The sequence below is a fragment of the Sceloporus occidentalis genome, unplaced genomic scaffold, assembly GCF_023333645.1.
Source record: "Sceloporus occidentalis isolate IW3139 unplaced genomic scaffold, rSceOcc1.0.p SCAF_107, whole genome shotgun sequence".
Classification (NCBI taxonomy): domain Eukaryota; kingdom Metazoa; phylum Chordata; class Lepidosauria; order Squamata; family Phrynosomatidae; genus Sceloporus; species Sceloporus occidentalis.
Genome location: NW_028317087.1, coordinates 3357862 through 3374230, shown reverse-complemented (window position 1 = coordinate 3374230; position 16369 = coordinate 3357862). Strand labels below are relative to the sequence as shown.

The 16369-nt window shown below is 43.8% G+C and overlaps 2 pseudogenes; both read right to left on the bottom strand.

Moving 5' to 3' along the window:
- Window positions 1–2792: 2792 nt before the first annotated feature.
- Window positions 2793–3488, bottom strand: LOC149283277 (DNA-dependent metalloprotease SPRTN pseudogene; annotated as a pseudogene).
- Window positions 3489–12953: 9465 nt separating this feature from the next.
- On the bottom strand, window positions 12954–13649 carry LOC149283276 (DNA-dependent metalloprotease SPRTN pseudogene; annotated as a pseudogene).
- Between the last annotated feature and the right edge of the window lie 2720 nt (window positions 13650–16369).

Sequence of the window (16369 nt, the reverse complement as noted above, 5' to 3'; positions counted from 1 at the left end):
TGATTGAGTGATGTGTTATATACACTTTACATTTCTTTCTTTTTTTGGTGCTCTTTCATTTTAGTGTTAAATTAAAAGTTACGTTTTAATTATGTATTTTCATCTTTTATTAAAACCAACAAATAAAGTGTCTATTTATGTTGTAAACTGTGGACCTCTGAATTATTGTTTTAACAGTTAAACAGCCTTTTAGCTAGTATGATCAGTTTAGGGCTAGTGTCCTAGTTAATGTACACAGGTTAATGTAAGGGCTCAGTAATTTGCAAGGTTTTTGCCTTTTAGAGTGTAAGAACAGGAAATGATGTCATAGACACTGTTGTTGACATTGTGATGTCACAATAGAAGCTGCCTATATGTAGGGTTCCATTCCCATATATTAACAGTTACGTTGTGAACCTAGAGATATCAGGTTCGCTGACTACCTGGCAGTTTGTCAGGTATCCAATTGAGATATCTGAAGATTGCTGCTGCTACAGAACGAGGAAGGAGTAACATCTACAACAAGGCAGTCGAGGACTTCCGACAAGAGAACCTAGAGATATCAAGTTCGCTGGCTACCTGGCAGTTTGTCAGGGTTCCAGTTGAGATATCTGAAGGAGAAACATCTACAAGGCGGTCGTTCCTTTTTAATTTCATGTTAACTTTGTGTTTTACTGGGCTAAGAAACATATAGTGAATGTAGGAATATTGAATAGTCTACAGTAAAAGGTGCAGTGTAGAAAAGCACAGTTAGGTTTCATATTAACCTCTTAATGCCCAGAGGGAAGGGCGGTTCTTTCATCCATGGTCCCCCAGAGATTTCCTCCAATGAGGTTTTTTCTCTCCTGCGAGCTGAAGAAAGACTCTTCGTGAGTCCAGAGGTAGCCCTATATCTGACCTCCTTTGAGGTAAATGTCTACTTTTTGCTTCTGTCCACATATTGTATTTGATTTAATAATAAACTTTTAGTAGTCTTATTCTTTTTGTGTGTGTTATTCTTTTATAATATTGCAAAGGAATATGTCATCTAAAATATGAGAAAGACGTGAAAACAATTTATAAATTTGTGTCGTACAAACGTTTGTAAGGGAAGACTCTGAATGGCCCTGGGTCTCAAACAAAGGCAAAAAGACAACAAGATTTGTGCCTGGATAAAACAAATGCATTTGTCAGTATTTCATGTACTATTTCAGGTATGTTTAAAAAGTACATGACAAGTACGGGGCGCCATGGCAGCAGGGGCGCCTGCCCGGGACTTAAATTAAAACATTGTTTATTTTTTTGAAACTTTATTTAACATCCATCATGTTAAAGTTTAAAAAAAAACAAAAAAAACCCCATGCTTTAAATTAAGTCCCGGGCAGGGGCGACGAGTGGTTGCTCGTGAAGTTTTCAGCAGCCGCTCGGCACCCCTCAACATGAAATGCCGGTACTGCGACACAGCGGGAAGACGGATGTCTACGCTCCCACCGCAGGACTCCGGCAACAAGGTAAGTGAGGATAATGAGAAGTAGGGAGCGGGAGTAGAGAAGGGGCAGAGGGGGTAGTGAGAATGGGCAGGGGGGAGAGGTCGTGATGGGGGGCGAGGTAGTGAGAAGTGGCAGAGGGGGGTAGTGAGGGGGGGGCGAGGTAGTGAGAAGTGGCAGAGGGGGGCGAGGTAGTGAGAAGGGGCAGGGGGGTAGTGAGAAGGGGGCGCCAGAGGAGTAGTCCGCACAGGGCACCAGAACACTTAAGGCCGGCTCTGAATGTCACATTGTACAAATATAGGTACAAATGTTGATGGCCTCCTAGGCCTCTCCCTCTGCCCTATTTTTACACTAACTCCCCTTAGTTCATCCTTACACTCCTCCACTAAAACTTTCCAGCACCCCTTATGCCCCCCCCAGTACAGATATATATGTGTGTGTGTGCGCGTGTGTGTATACATATATATTGTCTAAACCTTTTTTATTCCAACTTAATTTCTTTATTGAAGATTCAAGGATTTTTACATATAATCATAAAACAAACATGTCTTTTAGGGAAATACATACCTAAAATGCAATTCAGCCAACAAAAGAGGTTACCACCTCATGCCTGGTAAGCAGGAAGGGAAAGCTACAAGAAACGTAATGACTTAACTAAAGCTTTATAAGAGTTACTAAGAAGCCGGGGTCCGGAGACTATTTAATATTCTATTTAGGATCCAGAATGATTTAGAGGTATGTGGAGACTCAATGGCAACTCCAAACACATCTTAAATTAATCGTACGATAGGAAATTCTGACGTTATTATAAAGCAGGTTATTGATTGACGTGTTTGTCCAACGTACTGGAAGCCATACGATGTCTGCCAAGTTAATTTAATTCCCTTCAGCCACTTCTTGCTCTCTACCGAGCAACCCGTCACCACCAAACTCACTTCAGCAGCTACATGTAATTTTGTCAGATAGATGTTTCCCTTGCAGAACTGAAAATAAAATGTTGTGTAATTTGGGAAATGTAATGGTTAATGCCAAATAACGTATCACATAAATCATACCTCCCAAGGGTCCCTCTTTTGGACCTAAATTGACCCAATACCGCCTGTTCATCTTTCTTTAGCGCTGAGAATGTTTGGTGGGGATGAATGTAGCCCAAAAGATGCCTGTCTTTATCAGAAATTATGCACTTATATATATGTATAGTAAGGAATTCAATAGAAATGTTCACTTGGGTTTAAACAATTTAATTGGTATATAATACAATCAGGAACTAGTAGAACTCCAAGTAACAAAGTAGCACAAGAACCATGTGCTGATCAGTATGTATAGATGTTATAACATATCAATGAATTATTTGTCCATTCTGGCCCTCTTGCTAGGCAGTTGATGGTCACTGTTGTCATTTGGGGTGGCGGTTGGTGAACTGAAACTCCTCTTCTTCCCTTTTTGAATGTAGTTTTCAGGCCCATTCACTTTAATAAAAGTCCCCCCACAGGTAAGCTGATGGTGTGACCACCAACGTTCCCGAGCAGAGGGTGCCCGATTTATTGCCCGCATTATGAAGCCAAACTTTGGCCCCCAAGCTCTGCAGGGACCATTACAGAGCCACCAGTGTTTTCTGCATTCAGCAACCTCTGCATGGAAATTGTGGTAGATGGAAATGTTGGCGCCAGTGATGTTATTTATGCGCTCCATGTGTTTGCAGAACTCTGGTCCGTGGGCTCCATCATCTCTGTATTGGCGTGTTACAAACAGGAAAGCATGAATCATTTCATGGAGAAGGACCTCAACAAGATCTCTCCTTGATCTCAAACTCAATAGTGGCTTGCTGATATATATAGTGCACACGTCTTCATTTTCCTTGTAGTAACAAATCCCGCTGTTTAGTATCATCCTGCGGCTCCATTTTACTTCCACCCCCTTCAACTGTCCCTGGAAAAACATGCCATTAAATGACATGAACAATTCCTGGAGGTTGGGGTTTGGGTCCAGCACCTCCCAAGCAGGATCAATAACTGATAAGCACTCAGGATCTATATAATCCATCGTACTGGGGAAAAGCTTCCACAGCTAATCAAGTTTATCACCGCAGCAGCTCCCTCTCACAATAATCAAGTAGCAAATGCAATGACAGCAGAAGCTTATGACACTATGATGTCATGGTGAGTTACAGAATGTTTACACCCAGCACTAAGCTACGTACACAAACTCACTGAAACTCACAAAAAAGTTGAATGTTTCAACTTAACCAACGTTGCTGCTATTTATGACCTTCATGAAAAGGGTTTTCCCACCCTACTGTTCAAAGCTTTTTTTGCCATTTTTTTTACCTTGTTCAATCGCAATTTCCATTTTTGCTATTTATTGTATCCACACAGTTTATATATTTACCCCCCCCCCCCCGATGGAGAGATATAAGCTATCATTTAATATGAATATTAAAAAATAAAAATAGAATAATTATGAATAAAAATACATGTTCAATAATACATACCTAATATCAAACCTCTTCTTTTCTAGGATCCAGTGGCATCACTAGAATTACAGTCACATGGGGCAGGATCAAATTTTGCAAGCTACCCTGTTCCTGTTCATCTTGTGGTAAGGGTACAGCCTCACACCTATATATACACATACTGTACATATATACATGTACCATACACTGCCTTTATGCATGCCTGCCCATACATATACACATATACTTCCCTTACACACGCTTGCTCGCACACATACACACTCACTGCCCTTACATTTGCCTGCCCATATATATATATATATATATATATAAAACACTTTCAAAAAGATGGTCAGCACTCCAGGTCTTTAAATAGACAATTTCATTTTATTCAAAGTCAAGTCGACGTTTCAGTCATTACTGACTTTCATCAGGACATACAGTCAGTAATGACTGAAACGTCGACTTGACTTTGAATAAAATGAAATTGTCTATTTAAAGACCTGGAGTGCTGACCATCTTTTTGAAAGTGTTTTACATGGAAACTGCTGGTTACTAGCACCGGGCTTGGAATATTTGGAATGGTGTGCAATGGACCCTGTGAGTAAATATATATATATATATATATATATATACATAAACCGCCCTTACATTTGCCTGTCCATACACATACACATTCACTGCCTAAGCAGCCTAACACAAGCCTGCTTATACAAACACATATACACATACAGTACCATTACACACCCATATCCTACACATACACTGCCCTTACATTCCTGCGCATACATACACATACACTCAGGGCCGGCGCCACCTATAGGCAAAGTAGGCGGCCTGAGGGCAGAGTGGCATATAGTGGGTTTAAGGTATATCTGGGTTGGTTATAATGCATGTATGGGGCAGAGTGACATATAGGGGGGTGTAAGGCATATCTGGGGGACAGAGTGGCATATAGGGGGTATAAGGCAGAGTGGGAGACTGGGTGCAGCCAGGGCAACCGATCTTACGCGAGCCGCACCTCAAGCCCTGCTACTTACTTGTGGGAGGGTCTTCTGGGCTGCACAGAGGAAGCGGAGTTCACGTGACATCCTACTTCCTCTGTGCTTTAGCAGAGAAGGCAGAGGGAGGCCGCGCCCCCTGCTGAACTCTGTGAGCGGCATCGAGGAGCTGCAGTGCAGGTAAGGGGGTGGGGAGGGTGTTTGAATGAGTGTGTGTGATTGAGGGAATGAATCTGTGAATGAATGGTTATATGAATAAATGAGTGTGTGTGTGTGTGTGTGTGTGTGTGTGTGATAGCATGGATGTGTAAGTGCTGGAACCTAGGCATGATGGGACTGTGATTGCTGTTAGCAATCACACTCCTATCATGCCAAGTCAGCCAGTACATGCTGAAACCTGGCCAGCTGCCCCCCTTGTGTAGTGATGCTGCCAGCAGTATGGGGTCTGCACTTACAGCCACCCTGTTCCAGCATGTACTGGCTGACTTGGCATGATAGGAGTGTGATTGCTAACAGCAATCACAGTCCCATAATGCCTAGGTTCCAGCATTTACTGGATGGATGTGTAAGTGCTGGAACCTAGGCATGATGGGACTGTGATTGCTGTTAGCAATCACACTCCTATCATGCCAAGTCAGCCAGTACATGCTGAAACCTGGCTAGCTGCCCCCCTTGTGTATTGATGCTGCCAGCAGTATGGGGTCTGCACATCACTTACAGCCACCCTGTACCAGCGTGTATTGGCTGACTTGGCATAATAGGAGTGTGATTGCTAACAGCAATCACAGTCCCATCATGCCTAGGTTCCAGCATTTACTGGATGGATGTGTTAACAGATTCTCGCACCCGGGCCCTGAGGTGTCTAGTTACGCCCCTGGCTCCAAGCCTATTACTATGTACCATATGCAATACATTCTTATCTAATCTGCTGACAGAGGGCAGGCTGTCTCTCCCCTGCATTGCTTTTCAAGGTGCTGTTCCATCTAGACATTTCATTCCCAATGGCCCTTATATAAATGATGTACTAGTGTATACATGTTAAATAAACATATTCATGTTTTAAAATAAGATACATGTTTTCTATAGGTTTTGTTCAGTGGAGCCAATGCCCAGCAAATGATGTAGGTGCGGCATGCTGTACATGTTTATACTCAGGCTGTATGTGGCCACATGTACTCAGCCTTACTTTTGGAAATTCCGGTTTAAGGATTTGAAACATACTGTGCATACAGCCTGCATGGCAAAGACAATGCACTGTCTACCTGGTCTACTACGTTACATCTACTGATGTACTACACCACCATTCCCGTCATCGGATCACTTTACAACACTTCAAGTCTGGATTATCCTCATTAAAGCCGCTAGGGCTGGGGTTTTTAACTGCTCTCAAACTACAATAGGTTAACCATATTCTGTCGGGTGAACCCGCATTCTTCGCTGATGGGTCAAGCCTAAAAACTCCCCCCTTCCTCTGGTCGGCAACCAACTTGCAGCCAATTGGTCAGTTTCAAACACACCTCTCTACACCGGGTTGCTTCTCCATTACCTTACAATAAACATTTTCTACAACATCTGCAACTGTATGACGGCTTTAGTTAGAGTATATCTGTTCTTCCCACCACACATACATGGCGGGTGTGATCTGCAATACAAATGTGTGTAGCATTTTACATTATGTTGCAGGTAAAGGAACGTTCTGTATCTATCTTATTTTATTCCCATTTCTGGGATTTACCTGTAACTAATTCATCTTTTCCTCCTCTTTTCCTAGATGGGTAAACACACAAGTATGATGACAGGCACTATAATGAAACCCAAGTAATAATTATTAATAAAAAATAAGTTATTATAGTTATTTTTGTTAATATTATTTAGGTTTCATTATAGTTCTTATTGTCATATTTGATATTTTTGTATGTTTCCACCCAGTGATGGGGTTTAATAATTCAATCAGTGGATTTAGATTCTAATTTCTAAAACATTGGGAATGAGGCTTTTATATTTTTTTGTAGTTTACTAAAAGTAAAAATAATTCTCAATAAAGGTAGGATAAGTGGTTGAAGAAGTCACTGTTCTCTATCTTCTAAGTAAATAGGCACATTTCCAAAAGCAATAGTTACAGGGAAAAAAAAACCAACACATTTTGATTATCTTCACCAAAAAAGGGTCCGACATACAGGATTTGAAAAGCAACATTTGGTGAATTAGAGGAGTGAAACATGACAATCATATCAATGTTGCAATATTACAAGTCTGTTAAAGCATAAAAACTAGGATTTTTGTCACCCTAAGTCCAGGAGTCCAGAAGGTGTCAGGGACATCCCCCTTTAGTGCCCCCAAATTTTGTCCGAGTTGAATGGCCGGGCAGAAGTAAGCCCGTTGTGTCAGATGGTCAGTCTGGGCCAGCTCTGCAGTAAGGCAGGGCGGTTGTGGAGGGAGAGTCTGGGGGTGCTTCCGGCCTGGGTCACAACTGGTTGATACACCTCTGCTTAATTGGCGACATACCAAGTGTTGCCTATTCTGGGTCAAACTAATCCAAGGAAGGCTCTTTTCCCTTTATGAGAGTTACTCATGATTAATAACTTGTGCTGTATGAACAGGTATTGGATGTTGTGAGCAAGTATTTAGAGCAAATGTATTATTCCATTAGGGCTGCAACTAACGATTATTTTCATAATCGATTAGTTGGCCGATTATTTTTTCCATTAATCGATTAAATGAAAATTTTTTATTTACTTAAAATAATTTAATAAACAAACAGGATGTTAAAAACAAACGGCAGAACCGCACATTTGAACCAGATGACTGGGACAAAATGATTTCACTCATACATAAGGGCACCACCTAGAGCAAAATGCAGGAATCTGCATATAAGCTACTGACAACATGATACAAGGTACCTGCAGATCTCCACCACTTCCTCCCACATATCCCCCCACAATGTTGGAGATGCGGAATCGACATAGGCTCTTACATCCATCTCTGGTGGGAATGCCCCCTTATACAACCTCCGTGGTCTGCTGTGACCGCGGTCGTTTAAGCGGTGGACAACCCTGACTTCCAGGCCTCTCCTGAGACAATGTTGCTTCATCATACTGCCTCTAGTGTGGGTTCCTATAAGAGGTCGTTATCAATTCACTTAATCAATGCTGCCAAAGCTATTATCCCGCGGTTGTGGAAGCAATTGACTCAGGAAGGTCAATTTCATATGCTAGATGGAGGACTTGGTTATGACTTCCAGGGGCCGGGGGTACAAAAATGGATTGAAACGGTTGCCTTGTGGGGAGTTTCTGACCTCTCTCTCTTTTCACGCTGTCCTAGGTGGCTATATTGGGCCCCGTCCTGACCTGGTGCTTGTTAACTAGGTTTTTGGCCTCTGCTTACTTTCTTACACATACACTTTAGGCTGTTTGTTTCATTTTTTATAATACCAAACCTCTTTCTATGATGGTTCTAGACGGCGCACCATCCATTCACCCTTCTCTGTTTTATACGGTTACGTTCAACTTACGTGTCACTTCTCGACCGTTCTCCAGACGATAACCTTTATACTGCTATGTGCTGTGGTATTGTCCCTTCATCTTAGACTATAATGCCATTCTCTGTACTATTTGTTCTGACGTATGTATCTCACGTCGCAGAATGTTTCTGTCTTATGCCTGAAGTATATGGTTCTCTTGTAATGCCTAATATACCACTGTACAATATCTTTTTCAATAAACAGAGATTTGAAAAAATAATAACATTGATAAAAAATGCATTTCTTGTTTTTATTTCCCAATCTGCCCCCCCCCCCCCGTTATGTACATTTGAGCCCAGGCTTGCCACACTGCCTCCCACATATGCCATATACCCCCAGATATGTCACACTGCATCCCACATATGCCTTATATACCCTATATGCCTCATACCCCCAGCACACTGACACAATACTTTTATAAATAAATACATTAATAATCTCCACTGCCCCAGGATTTAGATTCCCTTTAGTTTGCCTCTTTTATCTCTAACTGCACCTTAAGTTAACCTTATTAAATTAATTTAACCCTCAGTCCTCAGCATTAAATTAACCCTTAAGACCCCATTAAACATAACTGCTCCTAAATTAACTCTAAAGACCCCATTAACCATAAGTACTCCTAAATTAACCCTAACGACCCCATCAACCATAACAGATCCTAAATTAACCCTAACGACCCCATCAGCCATAACTGCCCCTAAATTAACCCTAATGACCCCATCAACAATAATTGCCCTTAAATTAACCCTAACGACCCCATCAACCATAACTGCCCCTAAGTTAACCCTAAACACCCCATGAACCATAACTGACCCTAAATTAACCCTAAACACCCCATTAACCATAACTGACCCTAAATTAACCCTAAACACCCCATTAACCATAACTGACCTTACATTAACCATAACTGACCCTACATTAATCCCCACCTCCCCTAACTTTCAGCAGCCCAAATATAAATTTTATACAGAGTTGCTATAAGGAAATGGGCGGGGTCAGAGTGACTGCAGGGAGGGACTGTAAGTAGTAACTGCTGCTGTGAGTCACACTGAATCAAACGGATTATAAAACGAGGGAGATTTTTCAGAGCATTTGCTCTGAAAAAACCCTAATTTTATAATTGATAAAAATCTATTCAACTAATCGATAATGAAAATTAGTTGGCAATGATTTTCATTATCGATTAGTCGTTGCAGCCCTATATTCCATATTAATCTTTTTTTAACCATATTCCGTCCTACCTCCTCAATAGACTCCAGAGATGAGTGTTGATCTCTCTGTAGGGGTGGTAGCAGAATGGCGTGTGCTTCTCAATAGCAGTTGAGGAAATTGAAATAACCTGCATTCTTTGCTGATTGGTTGAGCCTCAACTGCTATTGAGTTGAGGAAATTTAAATAACCCGCATTTCTGAGTTGACGAGCTTTTAGGCAGGTTATTTAAATTTCCTCAACTCAGAAATGCGGGTTCCCCCGATGAAGAGGTTGAATACTAAAGCAAGGAATAAAACACCTCACTAGAGTTCACGATCACTTTATTACACCGCAACTGAGCTTTTGACACTGCATCAGATCTCATTACTGTTAAGGCAGGCGGGGTAGGAACTATATTCAAAGGTATTACAAGACTAGAATTTGACAGACTAAGATAAACCGATTCATTAGGGGGAGAGAGCCCCACTCGCAAGCTTACAGGGACAATGTGAGAATCTTCTATTCCCAGTACATGCTCCTCCTCTGCCCAAGTTTGATTGAGTGATGTGTTATATACACTTTACATTTCTTTCTTTTTTTGGTGCTCTTTCATTTTAGTGTTAAATTAAAAGTTACGTTTTAATTATGTATTTTCATCTTTTATTAAAACCAACAAATAAAGTGTCTATTTATGTTGTAAACTGTGGACCTCTGAATTATTGTTTTAACAGTTAAACAGCCTTTTAGCTAGTATGATCAGTTTAGGGCTAGTGTCCTAGTTAATGTACACAGGTTAATGTAAGGGCTCAGTAATTTGCAAGGTTTTTGCCTTTTAGAGTGTAAGAACAGGAAATGATGTCATAGACACTGTTGTTGACATTGTGATGTCACAATAGAAGCTGCCTATATGTAGGGTTCCATTCCCATATATTAACAGTTACGTTGTGAACCTAGAGATATCAGGTTCGCTGACTACCTGGCAGTTTGTCAGGTATCCAATTGAGATATCTGAAGATTGCTGCTGCTACAGAACGAGGAAGGAGTAACATCTACAACAAGGCAGTCGAGGACTTCCGACAAGAGAACCTAGAGATATCAAGTTCGCTGGCTACCTGGCAGTTTGTCAGGGTTCCAGTTGAGATATCTGAAGGAGAAACATCTACAAGGCGGTCGTTCCTTTTTAATTTCATGTTAACTTTGTGTTTTACTGGGCTAAGAAACATATAGTGAATGTAGGAATATTGAATAGTCTACAGTAAAAGGTGCAGTGTAGAAAAGCACAGTTAGGTTTCATATTAACCTCTTAATGCCCAGAGGGAAGGGCGGTTCTTTCATCCATGGTCCCCCAGAGATTTCCTCCAATGAGGTTTTTTCTCTCCTGCGAGCTGAAGAAAGACTCTTCGTGAGTCCAGAGGTAGCCCTATATCTGACCTCCTTTGAGGTAAATGTCTACTTTTTGCTTCTGTCCACATATTGTATTTGATTTAATAATAAACTTTTAGTAGTCTTATTCTTTTTGTGTGTGTTATTCTTTTATAATATTGCAAAGGAATATGTCATCTAAAATATGAGAAAGACGTGAAAACAATTTATAAATTTGTGTCGTACAAACGTTTGTAAGGGAAGACTCTGAATGGCCCTGGGTCTCAAACAAAGGCAAAAAGACAACAAGATTTGTGCCTGGATAAAACAAATGCATTTGTCAGTATTTCATGTACTATTTCAGGTATGTTTAAAAAGTACATGACAAGTACGGGGCGCCATGGCAGCAGGGGCGCCTGCCCGGGACTTAAATTAAAACATCGTTTATTTTTTTTAAACTTTATTTAACATCCATCATGTTAAAGTTTAAAAAAAAAAACAAAAAAACCCCATGCTTTAAATTAAGTCCCGGGCAGGGGCGACGAGTGGTTGCTAGTGAAGTTTTCAGCAGCCGCTCGGCACCCCTCAACATGAAATGCCGGTACTGCGACACAGCGGGAAGACGGATGTCTACGCTCCCACCGCAGGACTCCGGCAACAAGGTAAGTGAGGATAATGAGAAGTAGGGAGCGGGAGTAGAGAAGGGGCAGAGGGGGTAGTGAGAATGGGCAGGGGGGAGAGGTCGTGATGGGGGGCGAGGTAGTGAGAAGTGGCAGAGGGGGGTAGTGAGGGGGGGGCGAGGTAGTGAGAAGTGGCAGAGGGGGGCGAGGTAGTGAGAAGGGGCAGGGGGGTAGTGAGAAGGGGGCGCCAGAGGAGTAGTCCGCACAGGGCACCAGAACACTTAAGGCCGGCTCTGAATGTCACATTGTACAAATATAGGTACAAATGTTGATGGCCTCCTAGGCCTCTCCCTCTGCCCTATTTTTACACTAACTCCCCTTAGTTCATCCTTACACTCCTCCACTAAAACTTTCCAGCACCCCTTATGCCCCCCCAGTACAGATATATATGTGTGTGTGTGTGTGTGTGTATACATATATATTGTCTAAACCTTTTTTATTCCAACTTAATTTCTTTATTGAAGATTCAAGGATTTTTACATATAATCATAAAACAAACATGTCTTTTAGGGAAATACATACCTAAAATGCAATTCAGCCAACAAAAGAGGTTACCACCTCATGCCTGGTAAGCAGGAAGGGAAAGCTACAAGAAACGTAATGACTTAACTAAAGCTTTATAAGAGTTACTAAGAAGCCGGGGTCCGGAGACTATTTAATATTCTATTTAGGATCCAGAATGATTTAGAGGTATGTGGAGACTCAATGGCAACTCCAAACACATCTTAAATTAATCGTACGATAGGAAATTCTGACGTTATTATAAAGCAGGTTATTGATTGACGTGTTTGTCCAACGTACTGGAAGCCATACGATGTCTGCCAAGTTAATTTAATTCCCTTCAGCCACTTCTTGCTCTCTACCGAGCAACCCGTCACCACCAAACTCACTTCAGCAGCTACATGTAATTTTGTCAGATAGATGTTTCCCTTGCAGAACTGAAAATAAAATGTTGTGTAATTTGGGAAATGTAATGGTTAATGCCAAATAACGTATCACATAAATCATACCTCCCAAGGGTCCCTCTTTTGGACCTAAATTGACCCAATACCGCCTGTTCATCTTTCTTTAGCGCTGAGAATGTTTGGTGGGGATGAATGTAGCCCAAAAGATGCCTGTCTTTATCAGAAATTATGCACTTATATATATGTATAGTAAGGAATTCAATAGAAATGTTCACTTGGGTTTAAACAATTTAATTGGTATATAATACAATCAGGAACTAGTAGAACTCCAAGTAACAAAGTAGCACAAGAACCATGTGCTGATCAGTATGTATAGATGTTATAACATATCAATGAATTATTTGTCCATTCTGGCCCTCTTGCTAGGCAGTTGATGGTCACTGTTGTCATTTGGGGTGGCGGTTGGTGAACTGAAACTCCTCTTCTTCCCTTTTTGAATGTAGTTTTCAGGCCCATTCACTTTAATAAAAGTCCCCCCACAGGTAAGCTGATGGTGTGACCACCAACGTTCCCGAGCAGAGGGTGCCCGATTTATTGCCCGCATTATGAAGCCAAACTTTGGCCCCCAAGCTCTGCAGGGACCATTACAGAGCCACCAGTGTTTTCTGCATTCAGCAACCTCTGCATGGAAATTGTGGTAGATGGAAATGTTGGCGCCAGTGATGTTATTTATGTGCTCCATGTGTTTGCAGAACTCTGGTCCGTGGGCTCCATCATCTCTGTATTGGCGTGTTACAAACAGGAAAGCATGAATCATTTCATGGAGAAGGACCTCAACAAGATCTCTCCTTGATCTCAAACTCAATAGTGGCTTGCTGATATATATAGTGCACACGTCTTCATTTTCCTTGTAGTAACAAATCCCGCTGTTTAGTATCATCCTGCGGCTCCATTTTACTTCCACCCCCTTCAACTGTCCCTGGAAAAACATGCCATTAAATGACATGAACAATTCCTGGAGGTTGGGGTTTGGGTCCAGCACCTCCCAAGCAGGATCAATAACTGATAAGCACTCAGGATCTATATAATCCATCGTACTGGGGAAAAGCTTCCACAGCTAATCAAGTTTATCACCGCGGCAGCTCCCTCTCACAATAATCAAGTAGCAAATGCAATGACAGCAGAAGCTTATGACACTATGATGTCATGGTGAGTTACAGAATGTTTACACCCAGCACTAAGCTACGTACACAAACTCACTGAAACTCACAAAAAAGTTGAATGTTTCAACTTAACCAACGTTGCTGCTATTTATGACCTTCATGAAAAGGGTTTTCCCACCCTACTGTTCAAAGCTTTTTTGCCATTTTTTTTACCTTGTTCAATCGCAATTTCCATTTTTGCTATTTATTGTATCCACACAGTTTATATATTTACCCCCCCCCCCCCCGATGGAGAGATATAAGCTATCATTTAATATGAATATTTAAAAAAAAAAATAGAATAATTATGAATAAAAATACATGTTCAATAATACATACCTAATATCAAACCTCTTCTTTTCTAGGATCCAGTGGCATCACTAGAATTACAGTCACATGGGGCAGGATAAAATTTTGCAAGCTACCCTGTTCCTGAAGCCATTGGAGCAAGCACAGCTTAGCGGAGGAGGCCTTGACAGTGCTAGGAGGTGGGCCTTAGAGGTTTTGGTTTAATTTCATTGGTCTGTTAGGTTAGGGGTTGGGTGTTATAAATAGGTAGCATCCATTTTGTGTAACTCACTTTTAATCTGCTTGTCAGACCGGATTGTTGTCTTTTGGCATTTTCTGGTCTGGGGAGTGTGTTTTTTCTTTTGCAGGTTCATGGATCGCGATGTGGAGGCGTTGCTGGAGGGAATCCGGGCTGCTACGAGGGACCGAGGCGCGGCATGGCTGCGGGGCCAGTTGGGCCCGTTGCTGGAAGGTGCCGGGCCCGCGTCGCTGGAACCACGTCGTCCGGTGCGGAGGACGAGGCCGCCGCAACGCCTGAGTTCGGAGGAGACCGGTCGTCGGCGGCGGCGGGAGCGGATCCCTTCTGTAAAGGCCGGTCGCGGTCGCAAGCGAGGCCTGGAGCGGTGCGTGAGCCCAGCTGCGGGACGTCCGGGACCGGAGGAGCGGGGACGGAGGCCCCGGGGCTTGTCAGGGCCTGCGGGAGGACAGCGTGTAGCGGGAGCGGTTCTGCAGGGATCCAGAGGAACGGCTGATGTACTCACCGGTGAGGAGAGAGCGGCAGGCCTCGGGTGCGGGGGGGGGCACTGCTGGGACGTCGGGGAGCGACGGGGAAGGCCACGGAGGACACGTGGTCAGTGAGGCTTATGGCACAGCTGAGGGGAGTTTGGCGGCGGGCCCCTGCGGCGCTGGGGGTGCTGTTGGGAGTCCTAGGATCGGTCAGGCGAGTGGCAGCAGTGATTGTGGTGATCGCGGGATGGCTGAGCGTGATAGGGATGGGAGTGGCTGGCGTTTTTTGTATGGGGAATCTGCATCAGGCCCCAGGGAGGCGCGGGGTGCTGTTTTCAGTGGCAGGAGGAGTGCAGATGGCTCTAGGCGGGAACGCACGGTCCCAGTCGGGGCTGGTGCGCAGCGCGGCAGGCACGCTAGTCGGGTTGGCGGTGCTTTTTCACGTAGGAGTCGGTCGCCTTCACGGTCGGCTCGGCGGACGGGCCGCAGGCGCTGCTCACGGAGCAGGGATAGGAGGTCGCCTAGTGTTGCCAGGAGGGCCGATGAGGGTCGGTGGAGCGTGCGTGCGACAGGTGGCGGTGGTGGAAGAGGATGGCGTTCCCGTTCCGGCTCTAGGGGTTCGGTTCCCAGGGATGTTAGGAGGTCCAGTCGGGAGTCTACGAGTAGGGTATTGCCGCGGTCTTCTTCTCGTTCCAGGTCGGAGCAGCGCCAGGCGGATGTACCGGGCGTTCAGCAGACGGGTGCGGAGTTGCTCGGGACGGCGACCAGACCAGCGGAGTCGTCTGTTGGTGGTGGTCAGGATGCAACCACGAGGCTTTCAACAGCCGGGGGTTCTGGTGGTGAGTCTGTCTTGGGTCCTCAGGAGGGTAGATTGTTGGCAGGTCTGAAGGCGTTAGTGGAGTCTTTGGGTAGGTCGGGGTCCAGTGCGGATTGTGGTCAGGTTTGGGTTTCCAGGTCTGAACAGCAGGTGAAGGCAGGGCCGGTTTCTGGTGAGGCGGCGGTAGGTTTGGCGGTTGGGGAGGTTGGCCAGTCGGCTGAGGATGTTGTGCCCGTTGGTGAGCGGGCAGAATTGTCGGGTGAAATTGCAGATTCAGCTAGGCAGAATGCTTATGTGTCTTTTTCTGGTCCGTTGGGAGTTCATTTGAAGCGTGAAGTTAAGGAGAAGCTGTGGAAAGGGGAGTTTGTCGAGATTTTTTCGCTTCTTCCGCTAGAAGAGTTTGTGGAGGTTAAGGAGGAGGATAAAAAAGATGCTAAAAAGGAGGAAGAGGAGAAGCGGCGTCGGTATCGGAAGATACCGAAATCGTTTGGTAATTGGTTAAGGGCTTTTTGCATCCTGGCGAGTGTTTTAGGGGAGAAGTCGCCTAATTTGTGTTCGTCCTTATTTTGCTACGTCGACGGGATATGGGAGGCTTACCGTACGTACGGGGGGTTGGCGTGGTGGAAGTATGATGAACAATTTAGGCAGCGCTTAGCGGCTAACCCGGGCATGCGGTGGGACCATATGGACCTGCCGCTGTGGATGAAGTTGATGATGGCTCAGCGGGCCTCGCCCTTTCAACAGGGGGCCGGCGCGGGAACCTCCGGTTCCTCGTCGGCC